Source organism: Bubalus kerabau, chromosome 11 (assembly GCF_029407905.1).
Source record: "Bubalus kerabau isolate K-KA32 ecotype Philippines breed swamp buffalo chromosome 11, PCC_UOA_SB_1v2, whole genome shotgun sequence".
NCBI lineage: Eukaryota > Metazoa > Chordata > Mammalia > Artiodactyla > Bovidae > Bubalus > Bubalus kerabau.
In genome coordinates, this window is record NC_073634.1 from 78827701 (window position 1) to 78855638 (window position 27938).

The following is a 27938-nucleotide window of genomic DNA, read 5'->3' on the forward strand; positions in this document are numbered from 1 at the left end:
TATCTCTTTGGGCTGTGGGCAACTGGGGGCTCTCTGAAGCTCATCAGCATAAGGGACACTAGACTTGTGTTGCAGGCATATGGACTCTCAGATGCACCTAATCACGTGGTTTGAAGTCCTGCTCTTCCATTAGGTCTCCATGAGCCAGGTTTCAGCATTATCACGTGTACTTAAATCATTTTCACCTACAGGTCATTGACTTCCTCCATAGCTCCTTCCAGATTCAGGCTTCATGAACAAACATTTGTAAGCTGGTTGCTCATTTGCCATCTCTTCAGTGCTATGATAACTGAAATCATCTCTGAACAGGAAAATATTTTTATCTGTCTTAGTTGCTATTCAGAGGACCTGGGGTGGGCTATTGAACTTCTGTACTTGAGAAAGATAAGTTGCTCCAGGTAATGTTTAATTTTACTAAAGAAAAAATCCCAAAATGACTTTTCCCCTTAAGTTAATAGTTTTTGTCCTTGAAAACAAAGCCGACACAATACAGGTGACTAATACCTTGAAGTCTTTGTTCTCTGGGCCGAGTCTCAGAGCTGAATGCATCAGACAGGGCACTAAAACTTGCAGGCAGAGGTATAGAATCCCAATCTCTATCTTTTAACATGAATCCGGGCTCTTCTAGATACCAGGCCAACCACGTGCCCCTCTGGAGACTTCATGGTGAGAGATGAGAATAGATGAGAATCCCTGTTGCATATTAAAAACCATTGTGACTTCCCTGGTAGTCCAGTGGTTAAGAACCGACTGCCAATGCAGGGGACAGGGGTTCGATCCCTGACCTGGGAAGGTACACGCCGCAGAGCAACCAGTGTGCTTCAACGACTTGGCCTGTGCTCCACAAGAGAGACTACTGCAATGAGAAACCCGTGCACCGCAACTAGAGGGTAGCTCCCGCTGGCTGCAACTAGAAAAGCCCTCTTGCAGCAACAAAGACCCCTGCACAGCCAGAAAAAAATGAATGTTAGTTACATTGTATTTTTTTTTTGTACAAAGTCTTCAAAATTTGGTATGCATTTTATACTGACAGCACATCCCAGTTGAGAGTTGCCTCATTTCAAGTATTTTGTGGTCACGTGTAGTGAGTGGCTGCCACACTGGATGGTGCTTCTCTCTCTCTCTCTTTCTCTCTCTGTAATAAAATGTAGTTGACACTCAATATTATGTTAGTTTCAGGTGTGCCACATAATGATTTGATGTCTGCATACATTACATAATGACCATCACAATAAGTCTAGTAATCCTACTGTCTCTGTACAAAGTTATTACACTTTTATTGACCACATAGTGAAAAGTAAAAACGTTAGTTGCTCAGTCATGTCCGACTCTTTGTGACCCTATGGACTGTAGCCTGCCAGGCTCCTCTGTCCATGGATTTCTCCAGGCAAGAATACTGGAGTGGGTAGCCATTCCCTTCTTCAGGGGATGTTCCCGACCTAGGGATTGAACCCAGGTCTCCTGCGTTGCAGGCAGATTCTTTACCATCTCAGCCACCAGGGAAGCCCGTTGGCCGCATTCCTTATGTATATTACATCCCTGTGACTTACGGGATTCCCAGGTGTCTCAGTGGTAAAGAATCCACCTGCCAAAGCAGGAGATGTAGATTTGATCCCTGGGTCGGGAAGATCCCCTGCAGGAGGAAATGGCAACCCACTCCAGTGTTCTTGCTGGGAAAATCCCATGGACAGAGGAGCCTAGCAGGCCACAGTCTGTGGGGTCGCAAAGAGTAGGACATCACCGAGCAACTGAGCATGACTTACTTTTTATATAACTGGAGGTTTGTGCCTCTAAATTCCCCTTGCCTATTTTCTGCTATTACCCACCTCCATTCTGGCATCCACCAGCGTGTCCTCTGTAGCTATGAATCTGTTTGTCTGTTCTGGGGGGAGCTCTTCTCTGGGACTTGCTTTTCACCATGAGCTGTGTGTGCCGCTCCCTGGCTAATCTGTCCATGGGTCTCAGAGGTTGATCTGCTAGAGCAATGTTGTTGGTGTTGTTGTTCAGTCGCTAAGTTGTGTCCAACTCTTCGCGACCCCATGGACTGCAGCTCACCAGGCCTCCCTGTCTCTCACTATCTCCCAGAGTTTGCCCAAGTTTTAGTCCATTGAATTGGCGATGTTATCCATCCTGTTAGAACAGTGGCTCCAGACAAAGGTGCAATGCGATGCAAGGACCCGGGAAGAAGCTCAGTGGAAGGCAGAGGCATCCATGGCATGAATCCTTTTTCACAAAAGAGAGTGACTTGAGATTACCATCCCCTTGAGAAATTGGAAGATGCTTCTCCCAGAGATGCTCAGATGCTCTGAGACCTGGAAAGGTGTCTTCCTGAAGGCTGACACACATGGAGCTGCATGGAGCAGAGGCAAGAGATTTGCTCGTTCGTAGACACTGTGGGTGAAGCAGCCACGCCTATAATGCCAAGACCTTGGCAGGAAGAGAAGGGAAAAGCCAGTGTCTCCAACTTTCTCTAATAGCTTCTGGGTCATTGCTCCTCTGGTATTGGGTTGATAATCCTGTTGTTTACCTATTTGCTTGTATTCCATTGTGTTCCTTAAGTGGACTAGACGCAGTTCACAAAGATAGTTGGATTATGGCATGATGACATAAAAATGACAAAAAACGAAGCATAATAGATGGAAGAATAGGAAAGATGAATGGAACTAGGTGTGAGGTTGGTTCAAAATATACATCCCTGAATGGCTTACCTATTTGCTAGAGATGGGCTATATTGATCTGAGTCTCAGCTGTTCAACAGCCAAGGCAAAGGGAGGCACAATAAGTGACATGAATCACAGCACAGGAAATGAAAACAAACAGGAGCTGAGTTGGCACAAAGCCACACTGTAGGGCAAGGATGCGAGGACATAGGACAGAGCACAGTGGAAACCATACCGGTGACACCAAAGTCCTTTCACATCCTCAGAGCGATGTTCCTCCTGAATTCTTGAAAACAAGCTTCATCAGGGCCAAGCTTCCAACCTCAGTAGTAGCATCTTATACTCATGGGTATTAAACCTGAGTGTTGCTCTTCTGTCTCTGTTTACACTAAGGGTGCACCTCCTTGCTTTTCTAGAGAAGCCATTCTGCAGAGCCCACCTTATGCTCTCCTGACACTGGGCTCTCAGATGGACTGCTTAATCTGGGTCCATTTAAGAGATTAGGGAGAGCCACACATTTCCACAGCAGGGAAAGATCACCAGTGACTGTTTCCTTCCCCCCTGGGTGCATGAATACTTTTCCCAGACTTCTTTGCAGCCAGGCGTGGTCTTGACCCTGAGCTTGAGCAGAAGTGATATTCGTCACTTCTGAGCTGAAATGGTTGGGAAGTGAATGCATTCTTTCCATAATCCTCATCTGCTGGCTGAAAAATGAAGGCTACAAGGACCCAGAGGAAGGTGGAGCCACAGGAAGGAAGAAGCCCAGGCTACTGAGGGTATGGTGGAAGACACCCAACCAGAACACCTTCCCTGGACTGTGATGTGCACAAGGAACCAACTCCTCTTGTGTCAAGGCATTAAGATGTCTGGATTTGTCTGTTAGAGTAGCTAGCATTATTTGAACTAATACAGTTCTCCTTGGAAAATGCTCTCTAAACACAATTCCTCTCCACCAAGAGGAGTTGAAATATTTGAGTGACACCAAGTTCAAGGTTACGTTCCCTGACAACTACTAAGAGTGCAAATATTCTCTGTTGCAGGGAAGTGGGTAGGTGTAAAACCTTATGTTTTAATAGTCACCCAAGGTGGGAGTAAGATGAACACACTCTTGTCAAAATTGTGTCACCTTACAAGAACTCCTGCCTGAATAGAAAGCTCTTGTATCTCTTTTTGGAGATAAGCCAGGATGTACCTGTGTGTAAGACCAAGATTCTCCTCAGGAAGTCACTTTGGATCCGCCTTAGCACACAGTGAAAATGGTAACCAAGGCCACGTGATTTCATACAGTGTAATCTGCTGTAGTAATTTTAACCTGAAAAAAAATTTAAACAGCTATATAACCCTTTGACTGCTGCAGCCCTTGTAAACAAAACAGAACTTGGACTGTCAACTTGGCCAAGTCTCCTTCTCACTCTGGGCTTTAGTTTGCAGGCATGACCAATGACAACTGTATGTGGTGGGCCAGAACTACAATTGATAATCTATGTGTACAATGCCAAACAAAAACTCTCTGCAGCACACAATCTGTAGCATGTCGATAGGAACTAGAATTCTGTCCCCATCGTTCTTACATGGTGTAAGCACTAAACACCAGCTATGGTGGCAGAACAAACATTTCCAGGTGCCACACACATCACACAAGGCGGTTGGTGGTTTAGTTGCTAATTTGTGTTCGGCTCTTGCTACCCCACGGACTGTAGCCCACACAGCTCTTTTTGTCCATGGGATTTTCCAGGTAAGAATTCTGGAGTGGGTTGCCATTTCCTTCTCTACAGGATCTTCCCAACCCAGGGGTTCCCAACCATGATTCCTGCATTGCAGGCAGATTCTTTACCACAAGCCACCTGGGAAGTCCATCTCATAAGGTGAGACACTTGTAATATTTATGGACCAGGTCCTGGGAGACAAAGCCAGGAGGAAAGGGCAGTCCCTGACTCTCCCTGAGAAGAACTGCAGGTGCGCAGTTACACGCAGAGATCACGGAGGCTGGGGGCTTATGCCACCATCACATTAGACGTTGCGGAAGGATCCAGGTTTGTGAGCCTGGCTGGTGTGCATGGCAAATTTCTTCTTTATGGGTCTTTAGTGATGAGTCATCTGCAGAACTTTGTGATTTGCCCAGGAATGAGATCATAAGGGCTCCAGATTAGTGACCAGACCAACAGCATTGAAAGAACCAAGTGCTGAGACAGGTCTGGGCTCCTCGCTTAGGCCACTGTGTGGCCTGTGTAGCCGATGTCTACCCAAGGGACACAGAGACCCTGAATTTCCAACTTCACCCAGGCTGCATAGGACCTGGGTCCTTTGTGCCTATAGCAGGTAAAGCCAAACTCTGGCTAAAGGGTGAAAAATTCACAATGAAGAACCCAGATCTGATTTATTTATTTACTCTCAGTTGATGTCTTGGGCTTCCTTGGTAATTCAGATGGTAAAGAATCTGCCTGCAATGCAGGAGACTAGGGTTCAATTCCTATGTTGGGAAGACCCCCTGAAGAAGTGAACTGCTACCCACTCCAGTATTCTGGCCTGTAGAATTCCTTGGACAGAGAAGCCTGACCTGTCTACAGTCCGTGGGGTTGCAAAGAGTCAGATATGACTGAGTGACTTTTACTTCACTTCGATGTTTTAAATCATCCTGGAATCGAGCTCTACCATTTTGCTCTTCCAAAGAGGTGAAGGGAGAATATGAGAAGATGCTCCCTCACTATAGAGGTTGGGTGGCTGCAAAACTTGAGTCCTGGGGGCTGTGGGATCTGTAGTCCAAGTGCCTTTTACCCAAACTCAGGCTGTGACTGGGGACTGCTATGAGACAGAGGGCCTCTGTCACTTCGTAATTCACTATTCATCTATCCTCCACTGGCAGGACCATGAAGACACACATGTCCAATTATGAGGATGCTCCAGGAAGTTGTCAGTCAGTGCCTGTAAAACTTTCCATGTGCCTATGAAACACCTGGGCATCAAGATTCTCCCTTTCTTTCTTTTTATAAAAAAAAAAAAATCTATTTATTTACTTATTGGCTATGCTGGATCGTCCCTGTTGGTGGGCTTCCCTCTAGTTGTGGCGAGCAAGGGCTCTTGCAGTGCGTGGCCTTCTCATCACAGTGGCTTCTCTTGTTGCAGAGCACGGGCTCTAGGTACTTGGGCTTCAGTAGTTGCAGCACGTAGGCTCAGTAGTTGTGGCTCCCAGGCTCTGGAGCACAGGCTCGGTAGTTGTGGCACACGGGTTTAGTTGTTCCATGGCATATAGGATCCTCCTGGATCAAGGATTGAACCCACGTCTCCTGCATTGGCAGGCAGATTCTTTGCCATTGACCATCAGGGAAGCCCCAAGATCCTGCATTTCTAACTAACCTCCTGGTGAGGTTGATGCTGCCCAGAGGACCCCACCTGAGTAGGAGGGTCCGATGGGTCATATCATGTATGGAGTGATATTTGGACAAGCAGTGCTTCTGTGCAGCTCCCTAGAGACTGCCATGGAGGCTGGAAGAATCTGTGATGAGAAGGGTCTGAGTGTCGTCTCAGGAAGAAGAAAATGTCTGGGAGGATGGTTGCCCGGGGCCTGCGAAGAACACCCCTCCTGGGCCTCCATCTATTTACCTTGACTTTGTGCTTTCCATCTTTGCTTTTACAAATTAGGAAAAAGTGCAAGTGTTAGTAGCTCAGTCAGCTCTTTGTGATACCCTGGACTGTGATCCACCAGGCTCCTCTGTCCATGTAATTCTCCCGGCAAGAATACTGGAGTGGGTTGCCATTCCCTTCTCGAGGGGATCTTCCCCACCCGGGAATCAAACTGGGTCTGTGTTGCAGGCAGATTGCTTACCTTCTGAGCCACCAGGGAAGCCCTGGAGGGGCCTCATTATACCTCACATCTGAGCTAGGCATTTACCAATCTGAGAATATAAGCAAACTGGCAGAAGGCATCTGACAGAAAGCCCAGCTGCAGGGTAGGGGGCTGGAGTACATCCTCGGCCCTTTGCTCCCTACCAGGCATCTCAGGTCAAAGCCTAGCTCAGCCTGGTCCTCCCCATCCTCCTGGGATGCAGAGGAGGAGGAGGCCTCCACTCTTGAAGAGGCTTGGCTTCTTGTATCCTGACACGTGCATGTTTTCTGTTTTATAGGAAGAAATGTGTCTTGGCTGGAGGCCCACGTTTCATTCCAGCACATCCTTTTTTCCAAAAGAGCCGTCCCTGGAGCTGCCAACAGTGTTTACAAGAAAACCATCCAACAATAGTTTGGATCTGGGAGCGTGGCCTGACCACAGACGTGGCCTTCCCCACCCTGAGAACCATCCATCAGGAAGCCTGGCACGTGGTATAGTGTCTTTATTTCTACTCCAAAATGTAAAAAATGTAAAGCTGGTTTCTTTCTTTCTTTTTTTTCTTTCCAGCTGGGAAAACTCCTGTCAGTGGATGCAGTGTCCTTTCCAGATTCAATATTATGCAAACTGCATATCGGCAAATGGAGTAAACAAATATGTCCATGGAGCCTCCTGATGCATGGAGAGACGGGGCTGGGAGAGATGGGCCTGTCCCAGAACAGAGATGCAGACCCGTCGGTTTGCATGCGAGCTGCTCAAACTGCCGCTCAAACTCAGCCGGCTCTGTCGCCATCTCTCTCCTTCAGAACAGAGTCAAAGACTGAGATGATGCGCCGCCCAGACGATGAATGCCCAGCAGCAGGGGCATAGCTGAAGTCATAAACAGACCTAGGGTGGCTGCAGGCCAGATTGGAGCTCTCATCGACTGGGGTGGGGGGTTCACCACCCAGCCAGTCCTGCGCTGGCTCTAAGCCCCTCCGTCTTCAGGCCCACCCAAGGAAAGGCAGAGAAGTTGAGTTTTTAGCTCCATCTCCCCTGTCTGGCAGGCTGAGCAGGAGGCAGTACCCCACATGGCATGTTTCTGGCAGAGAGACCTTGGTCAAGTCCCTTTCGAACCATGGGCTTTAGTTTCCAGGCATGCAGAGTTTTAATATGGGTGTGATGGGTCTGGGCTGGCTTCAGTTCTGCACTTCCAGAGTGTAGGATGCTTCTGTGTGATGCTGGATCCCAACACGCTCCCGTGGCAATAACTCAGGGAGATTAAGTGCCTTTTAAATGTTCCCTTCTAAGAAGATGAGGAAACAGATTTAAGGGAATTAGACTGTTCTATTGAAAGGTGGGCAGAGAGTAAGTGGAAAAGCTAGCATTTAGACCTAGGCCATCTTTTCAGAAATCCCATACTGTCTTTTTTTGCAAAAATGGCATCCTGCTTCCACAAACACCTGTGCATTCAGAAACCAACCCCACAAACAAACAAAACCAAGGGACAAGGAGCACCCAAAGGGTCCATCGTCAAAGTCAGAAATGAAATTTTCATCCATCTCTCCTCCGTGTACCGCCTCCCCTGCCCTGGCTCGTTGAATGTTTTCTCCTGTAGCTTCTGTCCTCTTTGTCTGTGGTGGGGTAACGGTGGGGCTGGGGCAGGTGAGAAGCTGCCTGTACGCCCTTTTGGGTGAGCTGTATTTCCCACATTGTTTGGGTTTTTTTTTGGGGGGGGTGGTGGCAAGCAGAAATTGGCCTGTCCTATGCTGGTTTACAATGAAGCAAGAGTCCCTTCTCGCCATTAATTACCCCATGGAGTTTGGTGTCACAGAAACAGTTGCTCAGGCAGACTAGGTTCAGTTGCTACCAAATACACTTAAAGTCTCAGAATTACTGAGAACAAAGATTTGCAGCCATGCTCTCTGGATCCCTGATAAATCAGGCATGTCTGTCCATATTGTTTCAGAAGGGAGATGAGTTCTCAGGTGTTCAGAGGAAATGGCCCTGTAGCCAGTTTCATGTCCCGAACCAGGGTCCCTGGTGCCTGGGATGCCGTATTGCTGAGCAGATGGCAGTGTCACGGGCATGCTTCTGGTGGAGAAAAGATGGAGATAAAACCGCATACCCCCTCATGTTGACAGCTTTGGAAAGTCTCTGCCAGCTCTTCCAGAGAAGGTGCTGGGGTGGGAGGTCACTCAGGGCACAGGAGGAACAACCGAGGCCAGAGCTTCATGCGTTCAGCAGGTTGTGGATAAATTGGTTATCTGTGATCCGATTTCTGGCACCTAGCATATATCTGATATTTCATGTGGGTTTTGATCATTTTTTTAATTTTTAAAAATTAGAGTATAATTGCTTTACAGTGTTGTGTTAGTTTCTGCTGTGCAACAGTGTGAATCAGTTATAAGTACATATGTATCCCCTCCCTCTTGAGGGTTTTTATTACTGACTTGAGGAAGTTTTCAAATATTTCATCTTTGTAGAGTCTTATCAACTCCATTCTTCCTGGTAGGAAAGTGGAGAAATAAATTAACCAAAATATTCTTTGACCAATCACTGTGCCCATTCAGTGATTAGATGTCCCAAGAATATCCCAGGTAATGCATTTGGAGGGTTATTGTCAGCCTCACTGTTTTTCTTCTCCCTCTCTCACTCTCAACCCTTCTGAAATACAGGATAGGGACCCTCATAACAGAATTATGCCAATGAATGTATTTTATAAGTGGTTAATATGTGCAGCTGGTAAACTTACTTTCCTCACTGTACTGCCAAAGTTTGTGGTCTTTTGCACCTTTTTTGTGGCTTACCATGGCAGAATATGTGGTGGATGTGCCCCACTCTGCTGTATGTTAGCTGCTTGGAGATAGATGGCTTTTCAACTCTGTGTCCATGCCTTTCCCATGCACACAGCACGTGGCAGATAGATTCTGAGGTAAATGACTCTCCATGGTCCCTGTCTCCTATTCATGTCCTGTATAAAACCTTCCCTTTGAGTGTGGGGGGACCAGACTAGCTTCTAACCAATTGAATATGGCAAAAATGATGAATGTCATTCCTATGATGACATTGCATTATACCAGACTTCGTCTTACTAGTGAATTCATTCACTGTTCTGATCAAGTAAGTGGTCATGTTGGGAAAGTCCACATGGGCTTCTCTGTATGGTGGGTGACTTCTAAGACCTCAGGGCAGCCTCCAACCATTAGCCATCAAAAATTGGGGCTCTCAGTCCTACAGCCACAGGAAATAAATTCTTCTAGTAATCTGAGTAAGCGTGGAGTCAGGTTCTTCCCCAGTCAAGCTTTTGGATGAGAACACTGCCTGGTTAAAACCGCAAATGCAGCCTTATGAGATCCTGAGCAGATGACCCAGCTAAGCCACACCCAGATTCTTGACCTGCAGCAACAGTCAGATAATAAATGTGTACTGTTTAAAGTTGCCAAGTTTGTGATAATCTGTTATGCAGTTGTTAAAAATGGATACCACACACTCAGAATTTCCTGGCCACATGCATTGTGAGAGCAATTCAGTGCTGTTCCTCTGAAATCTCCTGTCTGTCATCTGAGACATGACCTCTGCACACTCTTGAAAATGAGAAACTAGGTGATTTCCTGGAGAGTAACAACAAATACCCCTGGACTTAGGTTGATAGTTGTAACATCTGTGTCTCTAGCTGATGTCCTTCCGGAATTCCAGACCCTAATGCCTGCTCATATATCTTTACTTGGTAGTTACCCTTCAAAATAAAAATGTCCCAAACTCTTCATCCTCCAAATAATTTTCTACTTCGCCACTGCTTTTTTGCCTTAAGAAAAGGCACACTACACTCGTCACCTTAGATCCTCACATCTTCCCAAAAGTTCCCTTGAGATGGCCCTCAGATCAGAGTCCCAACTTTATGTCTGGGGCGGAGAGACACTGTAAGGATCTGTAATTTCTGGGTCTTTATAAATTGTCCCTTGGGCTTCCACGGGTGTGGGTGGGTAGTGGAGGCATTGTCCCATCTCCAGGGCCAAAATGATTCTTTCATCTGGAAGGCAAAAAGTCCCAAGCTCCAGGCCAGGATAATAAACCAGACAAATTGAAAAGGTACTGAGTACTGGAGGCTCTCAGGGTTTTTCTCAGGTTTGCTCCAAACAGTCCTATATTCTCTGCTACGTATATGTGATTCCCTTCCTTGCCTTTCCAGTCTATTAAATCTATAAGCTATTAAGAATTCAGAGAAACTGTATACAAATTTCCTCCTATATTAAATGACACTAAAGTTAACATCCAAAGTTACCAAAAGATTTATTTGATAGGGAACATTCTCACTTCCTTACAAAGTTTCAGTGTAGATGCAACCATCCTTGACAAGTATAGGTTAACATGTCCCTCTGTCTCAGCAATATTTGTCAAGATGAAGAGTCCTACCAGTTGCATTGTCAAATGCTTCTAATGAAAAGGGTATATCTTTTCAGATACGAAAAGGCAGAGGTGCAGAAACAGACGCTGTGCATGTCCCTGCAAGAATGATACAAGATGACTGAGAAATGTCATCTGAGAGAAGGGGAAGGACCAGCCCTACATTAAAAAGGTAAAGAAATAGAAGAAAAAAAAATCATGAAGTCAGTGTGTAATTATAGTTGATACATGTATTGTGTTTTATAATGCCACCTGACCTGCCTCTTGAGAAATCTGTGTGCAGGTCAGGAAGCAACAGTTAGAAATGCACGTGGAACAACAGACTGGTTCCAACAGGAAAAGCAGTACGTCAAGGCTGTATATTGTCACCGTGCTTATTTAACTTATATGCAGAGTACACCAAGAGAAATGCTGGGCTGGATGAAGCACAAGCTGGAATCAAGATTGCCAGGAGAAATATCAATAACCTCAGATATGCAGATGACACCACCCTTATGGCAGAAAGTGAAGAAGAACTAAAGAGCGTCTTGATGAGAATGAAAGAGGAGAGTATAAAAGTTGGCTTAAAGCTCAACATTCAGAAAACTAAGATCATGGCATCTGGTCCCATCACTCCATGGCAAATAGATGGGGAAACAGTGGCTGACTTTATTTTTCTGGGCTCCAAAATCACTGCAGATGGTGACCGCAGCCATGGAATTGAAAGATGCTTACTCCCTGGAGGGAAAGTTAAGATCAACCTAGGCAGCATATTAAAAAGCAGAGACATTACTTTGCCAACAAAGGTCTGTCTCATCAAGGCTATGGTTTTTCCAGTAGTCATGTATGGATATGAGAGTTGGACTATAAAGAAAGCTGAATGCTGAAGAATTTATGCTTTTGAACCATGGTGTTGGAGAGGACTCTTGAGAGTCCCTTGGACTGCAAGGAGATCCAACTAGTCCATCCTAAACGAGATCAGTCCTGGGTGTTCATTGGAAGGACTGATGTTGAAGCTGAAACTCCAATCCTTTGGCCACCTGATGCGAAGAACTGACTCATTGGAAAAGACCCTGATGTTGGGAAAGATTGAAAGCAGGAGGAGAAGGGGACGCCAGAGGATGAGATGGTTGGATGGCATCACTGACTCAATGGAGATGAGTTTGAGTGAACTCTGGGAGTTAGTGATGGACAGGGAGGCCTGGCATGCTGCAGTCGGATACGACTGAGTAACTGAACTTCTGAACTGAATTCAGTGCTTGGATGATTAAGCAAAGAAACATCAGGATAGGAAACCTAAGATGGAGCCAGAAGCAAGGTCATTGCTGAACCTGTATGCTGTGAGCTCTACCATACTTGATGGATGTGGATATTGGGTCCTCAGCAGCCATTGCAGACTAGCAGTCTGGTGAGTCCTGCAAATTGTTTAGTTATGGGACAAGCTGAGCACCAGTGCAGACCAGTGTTCTCTGAGAACATCTTTGCTTCTTCCCTAAATGGTTGTCAAAGGAGAAGCTAAAACCACTTTAAACTATTTGTTTATAAAAATGTCTTACATTTTATGTGCAATTTATTCTTGAGTATATTATATATTTTGCGGACATTTGAGATTTATTTTCCCATTTTATTCTCTGTCTGATGCTGGCATAGAAAGTAGTCATTAATTTCTAAATAATTATTTTTAAAAATGTCTAATAACTTCTCATCTACACAGTCATTTAATCCTCAAACAGTAATAATTGCACCTTCTTATTTCTTGTGACTAAAGATATTTTTCTTTTCTTTTACCATATTACACTGTCTAGAAGAGCACTACCCAATAGAAATATAACACTTGGTAAAAGGAAGTAAACAGAAACATGAAAAATTATTTCAATAATATATTGTTTATTTTCTAAAAAAAATTTTTGTTGGGGTATAGTTGATTTACAATGTATTAGTTTCATATGTACAGCAAAGTGAATATGTTACATGTATATCCATTTTTTAAAGACTCTTTTCCAACATAGACTGTTATAGATTATTGAGTAGAGATCCCTGTGCTTATTAAATCCTTATTAGTGATCTATTTATATATATTACTGTATATATGTCAATCCCAATCTCCTAATTTATCCCCCCCTTACCCTTACCCCTTCATAATCATAAATTCATTTTCTACATCTGTAACTGTTTCTATTTTGTATTAGATAAGTTCATTTGTACCCTTTTTTCTCAGATTCTATATTTAAGTGATATCACATGATATTTGTCTTTCTCTCTCTGGCTTACTTCACTCAGTATGACAATCTAGGTCTGTCTATTATTTCGTTCTTTTTATGGCTAATATTCCATTGTGCAAGAATGGCTAATTATCCATTCTTCTGTTGATGGTCATTTAGGTTGCTTTCATGTCCTGGCTATTGTATTGTAAATAGTGCTTCAGTGAACACTGGGGTGCATGTATCTTTTCAAATTATGTTTTTTTCTGGATATATGCCCAGGATTGGGATTGCTGGATCATATGATAGTCCTACTTTTAGTTTTTTAAGGCACCTGCATACAGTTCTCCATAGTGGCTGTACCAGTTTACATTTCCACCAACAGCGTAGGAGGGTTCCCTCTTCTCCACACCCTCTCCAGCATTCATTGTTTGTAGATTTTTGATGATGGCCATTCTGACCAGTATGGAGTGATACCTCATTGTAGTTTTGATTTGCATTTCTCTAATAATTAGTGATTTTAACATCTCCTCATGTACTTTTTAACCATCTGTATGTATTCTTTGAAGAAATGTCTACTTAGATCTTCCACCCACTTTGATTGGGCTGTTTAGGGTTTTTTGTTGTTCTTAAACAGCATGAGCTATTTCTATGTTTTAGAGATTAACTTCTTGTCAGTTTCTTCGACCCAGAATAAAATTTCAACCTAAATAAATATAAAAATTAAAAAGTAGATATTTTACTCTTTAAAAAATACTAAGGGTTCAAATTCTGGCATGTATTTTATAGTTACAAAACACCTCAATTCAGATGAACCCCATTTCAAGTGCTCAGTAACCATATGTGGCTAATGGCTCTTATTTTGGATAGGTCTAGAACTTCTAGAATATGATAAACAGTGACCACGGTTGCAAGCAGCCTTGTCTTATTATTTCCTGTTGAACGGGAATATCATTTACTTATAACTAGCTATTATTGCCATTTGGCTTGGGGTTCCCTGGTGGCTCACCGGTAAAGAATCTGCCTGCGACGCAGGGGAAGTGAATTCGATCCCTGAATTAGGAAGGTGCCCTGGAGGAGGGCGTGGCAACTCCAGTATTCTTGCCAGGAAAATCCCATGGACAGAGGAGCCTGGTGGGCTAGTCTATGAGGTCGAAAAGAGTTGGACATGACTGAAGTGACATCACACATCCACACATTGCATTTGGCTTGGGATGGTTTTTTCTTTTTTATCATATCAAGAACAATCTTCCACTGCTAGCTTATGAAATATTTTTGTTGTGGTGGTTAGTGATATACATTCAGTTCAGTTCAGTCGCTCAGTCGTGTCCGACTCTTTGTGACCCCATGAATCGCAGCACGCCAGGCCTCCCTGTCCATCACCAACTCCCGGAGTTCACTCAGACTCATGTCCATCGAGTCAGTGATGCATCCAGCCATCTCATCCTCTGTCGTCCCCTTCTCCTCCTTCCCCCAATCCCTCCCAGCATCAGAGTCTTTTCCAATGAGTCAACTCTTCGTATGAGGTGGCCAAAGTACTGGAGTTTCATCATTCCTTCCAAAGAAATCCCAGGGCTGATCTCCTTCAGAATGGACTGGTTGGATCTCCTTGCAGTCCAGGGGACTCTCAAGAGTCTTCTCCAACACCACAGTTCAAAAGCATCAATTCTTTGGTGCTCAGCTTTCTTCACAGTCCAACTCTCACATCCATACATGACCACAGGAAAAACCATAGCCTTGACTAGATGAACCTTTCTTGGCAAAGTAATGTCTCTGCTTTTCAATATGCTATCTAGGTTGGTCATAACTTTCCTTCCAAGGAGTAAGCGTCTTTTAATTTCATGGCCGCAGTCACCATCTGCAGTGATTTTGGAGCCCCCAAAAGTAAAGTCTGACACTGTTTACACTGCTTCCCCATCTATTTCCCATGAAGTGATGGGACCAGATGCCATGATCTTCGTTTTCTGAATGTTGAGTTTTAAGCCAACTTTTTCACTGTTCCCTTTCACCTTCATCAAGAGGCTTTTTAGTTCCTCTTCACTTTCTGCCATAAGGGTGGTGTCATCTCCGTATCTGAGGTTATTGATATTTCTCCTGGCAATCTTGATTCCAGCTTATGCTTCTCCCAGCCCAGTGTTTCTCATGATGTACTCTGCATATAAGTTAAATAAGCAGGGTGACAATATACAGCCTTGACGTACTCCTTTTCCTATTTGGAACCAGTCTGTTGTTCCATGTCCAGTTCTAACTGTTGCTTCCTGACCTGCATACAAATTTCTCAAGAGGCAGGTCAGGTGGTCTGGTATTCTCATCTCTTGAAGAATTGTCCACAGTTGATTGTGATCCACACAGACAAAGGCTTTGGCATAGTCAATAAAGCAGAAATAGATGTTTTTCTGGAACTCTCTTGCTTTTTCCATGATCCAGCGGATGTTGGCAATTTGGTCTCTGGTTCCTCTGCTTTTTCTAAAACCAGCTTGAACATCTGGAAGTTCACAGTTCACGTATTGCTGAAGCCTGGCTTGGAGGATTTTGAGCATTACTTTACTAGCGTGTGAGATGAGTGCAATGGTGAGGTAGCTTGAGCATTCTTTGGCATTACCTTTCTTTGGGATTGGAATGAAAACTGACCTTTTCCAGTCCTGTGGCCACTGCTGAGTTTTCCAAAGTTGTTGGCATATTGAGTGCAGCACTTTCACAGCATCATCATTCAGGATTTGAAATAGCTCAACTGGAATTCCATCACCTCCACTAGCTTTGTTCGTAGTGATGCTTTCTAAGGCCCACTTGACTTCACATTCCAGGATGTCTGGCTCTAGGTCAGTGATCACACCTTCATGATTATCTGGGTTGTGAAGATCTTTTTTGTACAGTTATTCTGTGTATTCTTGCCACCTCTTCTTAATATCTTCCGCTTCTGTTAGGTCCATACCATTTCTGTCCTTTATGGAGCCCATTTTTGCATGAAATGTTCCCTTGGTATCTCTAATTTTCTTGAAGATATCTCTAGTCTTTCCCATTCTGTTGTTTTCCTCTATTTCTTTGCATTGATCGCTGAGGAAGGCTTTCTTATCTCTTCTTGCTATTCTTTGGAACTCTGCATTCAGATGCTTATATCTTTCCTTTTCTCCTTTGCTTTTCGCTTCTCTTCTTTTCATAGCTATTTGTAAGGCCTCCCCAGACAGCCATTTTATTTTTTGCATTTCTTTTCCATGGGAATGGTCTTGATCCCTGTCTCCTGTACAATGCCACAAACCTCAGTCCATAGTTCATCAGGCACTCTATCTATCAGATCTAGTCCCTTAAATCTATTTCTCACAATGCTATTGAAGTCACCCACTTATTTTTTAAGAAGCAATGTTATTTTTTCTCCTTTGGTTTAGTGATATGATGTTTTAAAATTTCCCCTAATATTTAGCTATCTCTGCATTCCTGAAATAATCATTACTTAATGATGGAACACACTTCTTTTTGCTTGGCAGGATTTGGTTTGCTTTGGTTTCACTTCATCAGGTCATCTTGCGTTTCACAAAGTCAGACTTTCCCTTGAAAAATGGAATGACTAATAATAGTAGACAGGCACAGGTAGGCCTTGGACTGAGTGAGAGGACCGCTTTTTCTCCTGAGGGCCAGGAAGCTGAGTGTGTGGGGCATGATGTCCAGGCAGGGTGTGCGGCTGAGTCTGGAGGCTCTGGGACTCAGTCACCTGGGCCCCGTGCAAGCTCCTTAGGGAACGTAGCGCGTGCAGGAGAAATGGACCATGTAAGGAAATGGCAGCCTTGGGAGCTCAGCGTTGAGTCATGTGGAGCCACAACCGCAAGCACCACACTGGGACGGAGCCGTGTGCCCTTCCTTCTCTGCATCCTGAGTCCTGGGGGACTAGCCTGGGTGGTGCATGCCTCCTGCACTCCCATGCTTGTGACAGTGGCCCAGGAGCTTGGACCAGCTGGTGCTCCTGGACCAACAAGTTGGTTCCTGGACCACTGATGAGCTCTGGTCCATGGGCAAGGATAACCTCTGTTTCTGGGTCACATGCTTCCACCCAATTCTGTATCTGTGTGATCTGAGAATAATAGCAGTACACTTGGCCCTCTGGTGGACTGGTCAGATTTCCTAGCACTTTTTCTGTAAAACTAGTAACCAGGACTCTTTGCACAGAGTAAGTATCCTTACGCTTCTTGGAATTTTCATGAACGTAGTGCCCAGAGAGAAAGAAAAAGAGATATTTTTATTATGAGGGGATGAATACTTAGTAATGATTCAAACTTGACTATTAAAACATAACTGTGTTAGTTTGCTAGGGCTGTCAGAACAGATCCCACAGACTGGGTAGACCGAACAGCAGAAACTTATCTTACAGTTGTGTAGGTTGGCAGTCCCAGACCCAGGTGTTGGCAGAGCTGACTTCTCTCCTTGGCTGCCTCCTCACTGTGTCCTCATGCAGACCTTACTCCATGTGTCTCTGTGTTCACGCCTTCTTGTCTTATACTGGGTTGGCCAGGAAATTCATTTGGGATTTTCATAAGACATGAGGGAAAATCCTAAACAAATTTTTGGCCAGCCCAGTACTTTTCAGGACACCAGTCATCTTGGATCAGGGCCCACACTTGTAACCTTACTTTAACTTAATTACCTCTTTAAAGACCCTGTGTCCAAATACAGTTGAATTCTGAGGTATTGAGGGTTCCAACATATGAATTTGGGGGGACACATCAGTATATAACAAGACTACTTTTTTTTTTTTAATCACCAAGTTGAAAAAATAAAAAATATCATTTATCAAAGCCTTTGGCTTCCATAGTCACATGAAATCAGACTGTAGTTTCTTTTTGAGTGAATTCTCCTTTGCCAAAGTTTAGATCAGTGTTAACAAACTTCTTCAAATAGTTGAGAAACTTTCATCTTTTTTAATATGCTGTGTACTAGTTTGTTCAGGCCCACAAGGCCTGCTGGAAACCCTTGGGACCAGATATATTTCAGAATTCAGAACCTTTGGCTTTTTAGAAAGGTGATAAGTGACATACACCATGTATTGCATGTCGCACCCAGTGGGATCTGGGATATAAGAGCATAATAAAGCCTCTGTACTACTTCATACCATGACATGAAAACAGTAATTGGAATGATTATTATATACATGTATCTATATGTATATATAGATATATGAATTAGGTCAAATTTAACGTTAACTGAGTTCCAGTCAGGTTTTGTCTTCAGATGTTTTATGAAATAAACTACAGAATGTTTGGAATTCTAGAACTGTAAATAAGGGATTGTGGGTCTGGGTACCACTGGGATTGTATCATTTCCCTGAGAACAGTGAAGTTTACCTGAATGCAGCTTGCTTAAATATATAAACATATATGCATGTGTGCAAAGTTGCTTCAGTCATGTCCCTATGGACTAGCCCACCAGGGTCCTCTGTCCATGAGATTATCCAGGCAAGAATACTGGAGTGGGTTGCCATGCCCTCCTCCAGGGAACCTGACCCAGGGGTTGAACCCATGTCTCTTATGTCTCCTGCATTGGCAGGTGGGTTCTTTACCACTCATGCCACCTGAGAAGCCATTATATATTTGTATGTATGTGTGTGAATATATACACAGCTGGTAAAGAAGCTGCCTGAAATGTGGGAGACCTAGTTTGCTCCCCTGGTTTGGGAAGATCCCCTGGAGAAACGAAAGGCTCCCCACTCCAGTATTCTGGCCTGGAGAATTCTATGGACTGTATAGAATGGACTCCATGGAGTCTCAAAGAGTCAGATACAACTGAGCGACTTTCATGTAAATACATATAATCTCTCTCTCTCTATACACACACACACACACACACACACACACACACATATATATATATAATCTATTGAACGCTTTAAGATTTGCCTATAATTATTGAACTACTTGGGCTGTTTGTTTAATGAATCAATTTTGGTGATTTATAGATTTTCTAGAAACTCTCCTCCTAGTGATTTTCAAATATACTAACAGGGCTGACATAGTACTCATTTAGCTCTTAAAAAAGTAAACTTCATATTTATGGTTAAATCACATTTTTATTCTTAACCATTTTCCACTTAATTGTATCTGCTATATATTTTTCTGCTTCTTTTAAGTCAGTACTTGGAATAATTTACCTGTTGTTGTACATTTCTTTCTCAAAAACATAATTTGTAATATTATCTTTATCACATTCTTATACAACCTTTCCTCCTATTATGTTCTCTTTCTGACACCTTGAGGTAGATGCTTAGTTTCTCTATTTTATTTCTTTATGAAGCAAGCAAATTGAGTCTCAGAGTTTTTCTCTGGGTGCTGCTTCAGTCTCATTCCATCCTTTGGTATGTAGCTGAGGAAGCAGCTGAGGCCAGTGGCTCCATGCTTTCCTGATCCTGTCTCTCCCTCAAAACTTCAAAACTGCCCTCCTCAAAACTTGCCACTATTGATTTCCCTTTTCTTTCCTATTTGTTCATCCTCTTACTTTGTGACTCTTTCCTTTGGCCTTTTCTTTTTTTTTATAATACAAATTTATTAATTTTAATTGAAGGCTAATTACTTTACAATATTGTATCAGTTTTGCCATACATCAACATGAATCCGCAATCCCACTGCTGGGCATACACACCGCGGAAACCAGAATTGAAAGAGACACGTGTACCCCAGTGTTCATCGCAGCACTGTTTATAATAGCCAGGACATGCAAGCAACCTAGATGGCCTTTTCTTTTGAACAAAACTAACAGAATCTCATTTTCTTCTATTAAAAGCCCAAAGAAGCCAAAGCCTTCTCTTGAACCTGTCCTCCCTACTTTTGCAGCTGAAATGTCAGGAGATGTGAGCACAGTGATCCCACCCGAAGGTGGGACGCCTGTAGGGATCACAGGGTCTAATGAGTGACAGTGGCTGTAGCAGCTGAAGTGGAGAGAAGTCAGTGAGATGAAGATGATGAGATGAAGAAATGAAGGAACCTGGGGCCCAGAGGGAGCGGGCACAATGCACCACACAATCATCAGAAGCAGTGGGTGTTTTCCGTTTGGTTTGTCTTTTAGGAAAGCATGTGTGTGTTAGTGGCTCAGTCGTGTCTGACTCTTTGTGATCCCTTGGACTGTAGGCCACCAGGCTCTTCTGTCTATGGAATTCTCCTGGCAAGATTACTGGAGTGGGTTGCCATTCCCTTCTCCAGGGGATCTTCCCAACCTGGGGATCGAACCTGGGTCTCCTGCATTGCAGGCAGATTCTTACCGTCTGAGCCACCAGGGAACCCCTTAGGAAAGCATGGTGTGTCTTAATTATCCTCTCTTGTTTTCTATTTTCTCTTTTTTCCCTCCTTTTTGAAGGGGTGGTGGTGTTTTGTTGTTTTTTGCTATTTTCTTGCTTCTTCCGTGTGGTTTGTTTTCTGATTTCCTCTTGGCAGTTTCTGTGAGCTATAAAGCCTTTTACATTCTATTCATGGTTACATTAAATAGCTTATATGTCACTTATTATCAGTGCCAGGTATATCTATGAATGTCTCTCTGTTGTCTAAGATGAAGAGAGATTCTTATTTTTAACTCTCCCCTCCTCTCTTTGGTTTCCCCTGCACCTGGCCCTCCATCCCCACTCTGGGCTTGTGCTGATAAACTGTTACTTTTGACTGAATTTCTTATAGTTAAATTGAATTTTTTTAACATTATGTATATTCTGCTGAAAGGATTAACTATGACATTTGCATTCTGTTTTGTGACCACATTTGTAAAAGTAACTCATTATATAGAATTGCTTTTTAGCGTAAATGCTTTTAGTGCCTCCAGTTGAAAGGCAGGAAGGAAAGGGCTGGGGATAAAACATTAGATGATATTATGGGTGAAAGACCCGGCTTCAGCCCATGGTTAGGCCTATTGGGTGCTCACTGGGAACTTGGGAAAGATTTCTTCTTTCATCTCATCACCCATCCTTGACCACTCCACTTACTCTGTCTGCAATGATAATGGACCTGCCTATAGGACCAGAGGTCAAAAATGATACCAGTATTGGATGGCTTTCTTGGATTGCAGCCACATCAGACATCTTTTCTGAGAGGCAGAGCCCCATGGAAGTTCTCTGGCTCTCTTGCTCTGGGTTTCCTTCCTGCCTATTCTTGTTGTTGTTCTATACAAACCATAATACCCTTCCAGCATAGCTTTGGGCTTAGATATTTGGCCTATGAGTGTAGTTTGTCAACTGTCAAAACATTTTCTGGGAGCATCCAGGTATCTTTCCCACCTTTCATAGGGTTGATACATGTTTGAGAAATTTCATGGAAACAATCTGCAGATGGGAGGTTGGCAGCGCTCTGGGTAGGGATTACAGGGCTGTGGACACAGAAGTGAAAGCCAACATCCTACATTGTCTCCATCCCAGTGGTAACCCTGCTGGTTGCAGTCCTTGTAGAGGACCCAGCAAATGTATGGATGTACCAGATACTAAAGACATTCACATGCTTCCCAGGGATGCCATCCTGGCCTCCATCCGAGTGTGACTGTGTTAATGAACTCCTCTCATTCAGTCTTGAAGGCTTCTTGGGGGTAAGGCAGCACTTTATTTTTCTCCAGAGAAAGGACTTGAGCCACAGGACATAAACTCGAGTTCAGATTTGGCTCACTACATGTTAATGTTTGAGTTGTTTTCAAGAATTTAAGAAAAGTTATAGGCTTGGATCCATTGAGATTGGTTTACTAGCTTGGGGGTCCTTCATTTTTACTTTTTGTGCTGAGAGAGAGAGTGTGTGTGTGTGTGTATGTGTGTGTGTGTATGCGTGGCATTTCTTTTTCATGAACTCATGCCTGCTATTTAACTGGAGAGTTGGTGGCTGCATTTTACAGCAATGCCCTTTCAGGTGTGGTCCACAGATGAGCAGCATCAGCACCACTGGGGGGCTCGTTTGACACGCAAGTTCTCAAGTGCCATGAATCAGAAACTGGGGGTGGCGCCCAGCAACCTGTGTTTTAACAAGTCCCCCAGGGGACATTAAAGAAAGGGAACCGCAGTCTTAAAGATGATCCTCTCTACCTTTCTCAGCCTGCACTTGAGGTACTAATACTCCCCCACAGGGAGACTGATTTACCCAAGATCCCGTGTAGGGTCAGTGGCAGACCAGAGATTAGAACTCAGGTGTTAGACATGAAGACAGCTGACATCACAACTGGAATACAAGAGGTATTCAGTACTGTGATTTTTCCTTCCTCTTGCTTCTGCCCCTGCCTAGGAGCAGCAGGACATAATCAGCTAGTGATGCTCTGCTGTCTCTCAGTGCTTGTCTCTCTTTCTCCCTTTAATTCAGACAGAACCCAGAGAAAGGTCCCCACACGTGCTGTTAACTCACTGTGCATCCAGGAGCGAGCCACTTTGCCCGTGTCCCCATCGCGATGGTGAAGAAGTGAAGGGTTGGCCGGCCTCCCTAAGATCCCTTCCAGTTCTGACTTCCTAGGGCTTCATGGCAGGCTCTGACACACACGTTTCCCTGGTCGGCTATCAGCGGCCATCTGGCAATTAGCAGTCTCTGAGGCAGCTAATCCCACTCTGAGCTGGATTAAAGCTGAAGTTTAAAACATGGAGATAGGCAGGTGATTTATGTTTGAGTCTTTGGGTCCTGCTGTCCCTGGCAGCCCAGTGATGGAGGACAGAAAAGCTGATTTGCTCCCTTATCTATCTCAGGAGGCTCAGCGAAGCCGGATCAGCTTTCCAGGGGGACAACCTGAGCTGGGGGGTGTGCTGGGCTGCAGGAGGTGCTGGGGAGCTCTGGGAGCCCAGCCCTTATCCATCAGGGCATGGCCGGGCTGGCCGGAGGAGACTGGAGAGAGCCCATTTCTGTGTTCAGTGCTATATTGCTAGAAGCATGTGTGATGGGGGAGGCAGGGGACAAAGGCCAGATCATTTTGAACCAGGACTCCCAGATGCCATCAAGGGCCCTGGGGTGGTGGCCGACAAGCCCTCTGGCTCCTGTGGGGGTGCCCTCTCATTAGGCAACATGGTCAGAAACCAAACCCGTGTGTTTGTTCACAGCCTGCAGAGATAATTAACTTATCTCCACAGAGGGACTTGATTACATTCCTAGCATGATCAGAATGAGAAATCTGAACCTGGAAATGCTGGTGGTGGTGGGACGTATTCGCAATGGTTGGCTAAGGAGCCATTTGTTCAGAAATTGGCCGAGTAATCAGACAAATGACTCTTTTCCTAATTGTTGATAGGAATCAGCTAGTATGGCCGAGCCAGGGACTCACACCTGAGACAGCCCATTACTTAAGGTGAGCATGCCTCCAAATATGTTAGGATGATCTAACAATAGTCCACATAACTTGAGTTTAAAAACAAGTTGTGCCTGTTGTGAATTTTGTACAGAATCGGGCACAGAGGAGCATGATTTGCTGCCTGTATTTCATGGCTGGCTTGCTACTACTGGCAGGAATTACCTTTCACAAATATTTACTTAGGTAGGTATCTTATTGAGTACCTACTGCATGCAGCTTTGTGCCAGGGGCTGAGGAGCTGAAGCAGACAGGCTCTCTGTCCTTGAGATGTTTACTCTTTGTCTTAACACAAAAGTTTTATCCAGTATCTTTGAACCCTGAATTGCGTGATTTTTTTCTGTAAGGGCCATAGATATTCCATTGATGGAGTGGACTGGAAAGTAACAGCTGAAACTTCCTAAGAGCTCACCTGTACTAAACATGGTGTTAAGCATCAGCCCGCTTGATTCTCACACCATTTTATAAAGGAGCTGCTATTATAATCTCTCTTTTATATACAAAGAAGGGCTTCCCTGGTGGCTAAGACGGTTAAGAATCTGCCTGCAATGCAGGTCACCTGGGTTCGATCCTTGGGTCGGGAAAATCCTCTGGAGAAGGGAATGGCTACCCACTTCAGTATTTTTGCCTGCGGAAACCCATAGACGGAGGACCTTGATGGGCTACAGTCCATGGGGTCAAAGAGTTGGACATGACAGAACAACTAAGCACCTCATACAAAGAAAAGGTGGAAGAGAGGTTAAGGACCTCCATCACAATGGTGAGTCAGACCCAGGAGGTGCACCCAGATGTGTGGGTTTGCAGAACCCATGCTTTTAACATTGAGGCTGCAGAGAGATTGGTTTACAAAGGCTGCACCTCTATCTTTAATCTCTCCTCTGCCACATCCACTGCGTGTAACTCCTCCCTACACACACTGGTTTCTTGTAGTTACTAGAGCCCACCAAGTGCCTTCCTGTCTTCAAGTTTTTATCCCTGCTTCAAATGCTTTTGTCTTCTCTGCATAACTTTCTGCTTCCCCTTTTTCAAATCTCTGATTAAATATCCATTCCTTACAGACAGCTCCCTTTAGCCATCTGATCTCAAATCACCCTCCCCACCTTCTTTCTTGAATCTTTTCTTCTATTTTGTTTTCATAGCATTTTACCTTTATCTGAAATTATTTGTACATTTGTTCACCTGTTTGAAGTCTGATGCTCTTACCAGATGGTAGGATGATACGGAATTCTTGGATCTTGCAGTTCTTGAAGCCCTTTCCTATGGGATTTCCCAACAAGTTGGTGGGATAGGCAGTTTAGGTGCTTTTATTCCTAGTTATTTCCCAAGGATGCTGAAGTTCAGAGATCAGAATCGATTTATTCAAGGTCACACCACATCTATGGCAGAAAGAGAATTTTACCATGGATGGGCCTTCTGATGCCTGGTTCATTGCCCTGCACCGAGAAGGATCCATTTCATGTGACAAGCAGTAACCAATCTCCAGGGCCCTGAAAAGCAAAAAGCCACGGAATTAACTGATAACACTGAATTAAAGTTTCTCATGGGTTCTTTCACCAGCTCTCCTTCTCCAACATATCATGTCAAGTGGAACAAAGTAAGATAGCCCCAGTTGATAAGAAATTTGATCTGGAGATTTGAGACAGAGCGCTTCATGAAAAAAGAAAGTATAGACAATTTTATTAATTAGTTTGTATGCCTTTTTCAGTCCACAGAGTTTCAATTTGGCTACAAAAAATACCTAATAAAATAAGATGCATAGATAACAAGTTGGAGCAAAAGAAGAGAGCAAAACAAGTTGGAAACAGTAAGTTTCCAAAAGTGCAAACTTAAAAGGCTAATCACCATGAACTACACAGTATTTAAGTTCTAAGTTTTCTAGAAGGTATTGTCAAAAGGAAAAACTTGGTTGGTTACATAATTCAAAATGTCTTTGCATAAAAACAAAAAAAAGGTTACTTAGGAGGAAAACAGCCATTCCATTTTCTAAATTGGAGGTTAATTTCTCTTGAAAGAAGAGCATCTAGTACAGTATTTTCCAACTTTTGTAAACCTGTGAGCTGTTTGATAGCAATAACAATCTCAGCCTTCTGTTGTGAATTATTGATGCACAGAAAACGGATGCTATGCTGTCCATAGCACCACCAACTTGGAAAATTTTGTGGTCTTTACTTTCTATGGGTGCGTGCTACATTGCTTCAGTCGGGTCCGACTCTGTGTGACACTATGGACTGTAGCCCACCAGGGTCCTCTGTCCATGGAATTCTCCAGGCAAGAATACAGAAGTGGGTTGCTGTGCTCGAACCCCTGTCTCTTGAGTCTCCTGCATTGGCAGGCAGATTCTTTACCACTAGAACCACCTGGGAGATTGTAGTAAAAATAGGTACTGTTTTCTTTTCTAAGTTACAACTTAAACCATCTGACTGCCCAGAGATGCTGCTAGTCACCCCTTCTGTAGATCATGAATCCCTTCTCATTTGGAACAATTGCAATAATAATTTAGACAGTCATCAACAGATGTTGAAACTGTTGAGTGAAAATTTGGTGAGGAAGAGGATGTTTGGTTAATCTCAAAGTATCTCCACTTATGAATTACAAAGGGAAAAATAGTAACTTTATAATGGATGCCACTTTAGTGAGATGATCAAAGTTATTATCACCATTTATGAGAGAAATGAGCATATGCTCCTGATACCAAGACACATCACCTCCATGGCATTCCTGCCAAAAATGTGCAATCTGAACATAATCATGAGGAAATATAGACAAAACTAAGCTACTCTACAAAATACTGGCTTGTTTTGAAAACGTGAAGGTCAGAAGAAAACAAAGACAGAGGTTCTCTTCCATATTAAGGGATACCAAAGAGATATGACAGCTAAATGCAATGTGTGATCCTGACTTGCACCCTGGACTAAAATTTTCTTTTGTTCTTCCTTTTTTAGCTATCTCATTTTTTAAACATACAAGGGCTGTTGTTGGGGCAGTTGAACCAATTTGAATAAGATCTATAAATTAGATAATATTAAACATTATTTTCTTGATTTTTATGTTCCCCTATTTTGTGAAAGAGTGCCCCCAAATAATATACACTGACGTTTCAGGAGTGAATGGGTACCATAAATAGGCAACTTACTTTCAAATGATCAAATACATGTATATATTTAATTATATATGGAATTTGAATGTATATAATTTATATAGAGAGATATATGAAAAAGTAATAAAAATGTAACAGCTGTAGAAAATCTAGAAAAGGGAATCTACAGTTCTTTTTATTATTCTTGCAAGTTTTCTGTATATTTGAAACAGTTTCAAAATAAGTGCTGACAACCACCCGAAGATTGACGGATCTGATTAGTTAATTTTAAGGACTCTTTGGCTCACAGACAGCAAGTCCACCTGTATGGGTGGGAGGCATATCTGTTGAACTGAGTGTAAACTTCAGTCACTTATTGGGCTGCATTTTCACAGACAATATTTAACCACTTCCAGGACACTTTCTTTTTAATTGACTTATTTTGTAGACTCATTCTATCTCGCTATTTAGGTCCTGTCTCCAGATTTTAGTTTGAGAGAATTCCTTGTTAGCACAGAGAAATGAATAGGATTCAAAGAGGATTTCAGTATTTCTCACCTTAAAAGATCCTGCTTAATTATTAGTGCCTTCCACTGCCTCCATATTACTGTTATTTATGTCTTGCTGGGAGGGTTTCCACAAGCATCTTTCTGTTCCTTTCATCACCTCTTTTTTTGATATATTTTCTTTTCCTCTGCTTTTCCTTCCAGTTTTTGTATTTTATTTTATACCGACAGTTTTATAAGGAATGGTTTTAATAGGTACATGTTGTAAAATGGAAATATTTTACTAGGATATTACATAAAATACACAGGAGAAACTAGGGTATAAATTATATTTTTTATAGTAAGATTTTACTGCAAATAAGTTCGCATATACAATCTTTTATTTATGATAAGAGCAAATTCTTTTTACTTATAGCTGCTTTTGAATTTGGTGCTTCAGTAAGGAAGCTTCTGTGCAGCTACATAAAAGAAGGTTCTATTTTGATGAGAAATGAATCTCTTATTTGGGGAATGTAATTTTTCCTGTTGACTTATAGAGGGAGGAAAAAGAAGAGGTGGTGTTTGCTGAGGGATGGGTTCAGTGTCAGTCTCTGATTGGAAGAAATGGCTATGCTGTTCCCTTACACTCCCTGCAAAGAAGTGTGTGTTGACAGCCCTCAGGGGGTCCTCAATCCCAGGGTAGCTCCACCTGCCCTTCGTCCACCACCACCACCCAGCTTACCCTCATCTTTAGTCACTTTCAGGCAAAGAGAAAAGAGTGATGAGGCCCCTCCTGGTTATTTCTGGGCCCTGCGTGTGATTGGGAATACAAGACCAAGGGAATGACGCAGCCTGTCTCTCTTTCTTGCTGACTTGCAGTTTCTATCTTATTGAAATAGAAAATTAACTGAAATGTAGTCTTGCCCCCTGAGAGGAGGTGTTCCTATTTTGGCAGGCCGTGAAAGATGTCCTATTGGAAACTGAAACACGACGAATAAGACGCTTTCAATTAATGGCCTGCATGCAAACATTTATTGAGTTCTCTTTACAGGATTCTGCTCCTTCCCAAAG

General features: G+C 43.4%; 1 long non-coding RNA gene across 1 annotated transcript; it reads right to left on the reverse strand.

Annotated features, from left to right (window-relative positions):
- Positions 1-491: 491 nt before the first annotated feature.
- On the reverse strand, positions 492-22648 carry LOC129623410 (uncharacterized). Its single transcript, XR_008700511.1, has 5 exons — positions 22382-22648; positions 3853-3972; positions 1827-2427; positions 1032-1135; positions 492-942 (listed from the first exon to the last, which is right to left on the reverse strand). It is a non-coding gene; the product is annotated as an uncharacterized LOC129623410 (long non-coding RNA).
- Positions 22649-27938: the final 5290 nt, after the last annotated feature.